At 39.5% G+C, this 2919-nt stretch overlaps 1 pseudogene; it reads left to right on the top strand.

Annotated features, from left to right (window-relative positions):
• The first annotated feature begins 238 nt into the window (after positions 1-238).
• On the top strand, positions 239-1130 carry LOC102486345 (ribonucleoside-diphosphate reductase subunit M2 pseudogene; annotated as a pseudogene).
• The last annotated feature ends 1789 nt before the right edge of the window (positions 1131-2919 follow it).

Here is a 2919-nt window from a genome sequence, read left to right as displayed (position 1 = left end):
TTGAAACTCAAGCTGGGCATGTGTGCATGTGTGCCCAAAATCCCAAGAGGAGAATGGAAAAGAAGGGACTGTGACATAGCCATCCCCCCTGGGGGTGATTTCTTTCTCTCTTTCTGTCAGTCTCTTCAGCGAGCGCACATTTCCTATAGTAAAAATCTCTCAAAATAAATAAATAGCCCGCTCCCAGACCCCTGCTCACAGTTCTTCATCAGCTGCTCTGGGCCGACTCCTTGCCACTATGTTGTTGGTGGGTGTGGCTTGCCCTGAGGCGGAGGAGGCGGATCTTTCCGAGGACAACCAGCACTGGGAAGCCCTGAAGCCTAAGGAGGGATATTTCATATCCCATGTTCTGGCTTTCTTTGTAGCATGTGATGGCATCGTAAATGAAAACCTGGTGGAGCGATTTAGCCAAGAAGTTGACATTACAGAAGCCCGCTGTTTGTATGGCTTCCAAATTGCCATGGAAAACATACCTTCTGAAATGTATAGTTTCCTTATTGACACTTACATTAAAGATTCCAAAGAAAGGGAATTTCTCTTCAGTGCCATTGAAACCATGCCTTGTGTCAAGAAGGAGGCAGATTGGGCCTTGCGTTGGATTGGGGACAAAGGAGGCTACCTATGGAGAACGTTGTGTAGCTTTTGCAGCAGTAGAAGGAATCTTCTTTACTGGCTCGTTTGCATAGATATTCTGGCTCAAGGAACGAAGACTGATGCCTGGTCTCACATTTTCCAATGAACTGATTAGCAGAGATGAGAGTTTACACTGTAATGTTGCCTACCTGATGTTCAAACGCCTGCTACACTATCCGTTAGAGCAGAGAGTGAAAGAAATCATTATCAATGCTGTCAAGAGTGGAACAGGAGTTCCTCACAGAGGCTTTGCCTGTGAAGCTCATTGAGATGAACTGCGCTTGATGAAGCAGTACATTGAGTTTGTTGCCAATAGACTTATGCTGGAACTGGGATTTAGCGAGGTTTTCAGAGTAGGAAATCCATTTGACTTTATGGAGAATATTTTACTGGAAGGAAAGACTAACTTCTTTGAGAAGAGAGTAGGTGAGTATCAGAGGATGGGAGTTATGTCAAGTCCAACCGAGAATTCTTTTACCTTAGATGCTGACTTTTGAGGGAAATGGAAGTGCTCTTATTTTGCTAATTTTTTTTCTTTCTCATCAAAACAAACAAAAATCAGCAAATGTATATCAACCAGCTACACTATAATTGCCCATAAGGTTCACTAAGGCATCCTTTAAGCTGTGCAGCTACCTCAGAATCAATTCTGTTAGTTATACTAGTGGTATCCCCTAGGAAGAAGGATATTTAAGACAAGAGTAACTCAGAATTTTACGAAAGACCTTGTCCACATTTGTTTTTTGCAGGCAGGCTAACTGTGATTTCATAATACCAGTGACAATGGCAATCTTGGCTTTAAAGAGGGATAACCCTTCAGTGAGCTGGACCCTGCAGGATCAAACATTCGGTTAACTATCACAAGTAGTTGAAAGATGCCTCACTGCCTCACAGCAGATATTAGTTTACTTAACTAGTTAAACTGGTGCTTACCACACAAATAACCATTATACTGATTTTTTTTCTGCACAAAATACAAAGTATTCTGTTTACCACTGATGGGAGCCAATTTAAAATTTAAGTGACAATTTAGACTTTGGTAGACAAAGCATGTAATTTCCAAGCTTTATTTTCTTTAATGAATTGAAGTACTCTGTAATCACTTTGAAGTCAGTCTTGTGCATACCTTGATATTAGTCTGTTGGTGCCACATAGGAGATAGATTGTGTTTTTAATCTTGTAATCTGGGTGGCAAATCATGGGATCTGTGCTGCTGCTGAGGTTGAATAGTGTGGAATAAGAGATGAAGAGGAATCTTTCAGGGCAAGGAGCTTCTAACTTAAGTCATTCAGAATTGAGGCTTGATCAGGCCTGGCTGCCAGGGACCTGGGTCTTCATTTGTGTGTAGAGCAGTATCATTTCATTTCTTAAACTATGTTTCCCCAGCTTCTAGCTGATGTAAAAAGATCTGTGAAGAGTCTTCTTAGGAGGGCTCTTAAATAGCATTAATTTTCGCATTGTCCTGAATGAGGTGGCTGTCTTAAGATCTTACTCCTGTTAAGTGGTAAAACCAGAACTTATTATTGGTTCTTGTAAAAATTGTGTCTCTATTCTGATTTTGTTTAATTTGTGTGTGAGAAGTAGGTATGTGAAGACTTACTGCATTTATATTTAACATTTGTCTTTTAAACTAGAAATTATTTTTTACCATGTGTGTCTCTTTTGACTTTACCTGTAGTTCGCTCTTTGAATAATAACCCAGCATTATCTCGAGGTTCGTAATTGACTAGACATTGTTCAATGTAATTCTTATATTTAGCTAAGTTCAAGAGACAAATGGTAGATTCTTAAACTAATAGAAAACCAGTAATACATGAGCTAGTCATACATGTTCCATTCAAATATTTTTAGAAGGGAGTATATACTAACAGACTTAATAAGAATTAGTTTGAATTAATCTACCTTTATTTTTGGGGGAAAAGGTTGGGACGATACATTCAAGACATGATTTACATCGAACCTTTGACCCCATTTGTATTATATATTAACTTGTTTGATCATTGACCTGTTGTGCTGTCAGTTTACTTCATTTTTTGTGTAAATAGACAATTTTTAAATTCCTGTAATTTAGAACCATTTGTTATCTTTTAAATTATAGTAACCTACAGCTAATAAATACAGACTACACGTTTTTGTTTTTGTTTTTGAGAGATTTTCACTATAGGGCACGTGCGCTCACCAAACAGACAGAGACAGAGAGACAGAAAGCGAGAAATCACCCCCCAGGGGGCATGGCCACGCCACAATCCCTTCTCCTCCATTCTCCTCTCGGGATCTTGGGCACGC

This window comes from Tupaia chinensis, unplaced genomic scaffold (genome assembly GCF_000334495.1).
Source record: "Tupaia chinensis unplaced genomic scaffold, TupChi_1.0 Scaffold148441_1, whole genome shotgun sequence".
NCBI lineage: Eukaryota > Metazoa > Chordata > Mammalia > Scandentia > Tupaiidae > Tupaia > Tupaia belangeri.
The sequence above is the reverse complement of the archived record's forward strand: the minus strand, read 5'-3'. Positions and strand labels throughout refer to the sequence as shown.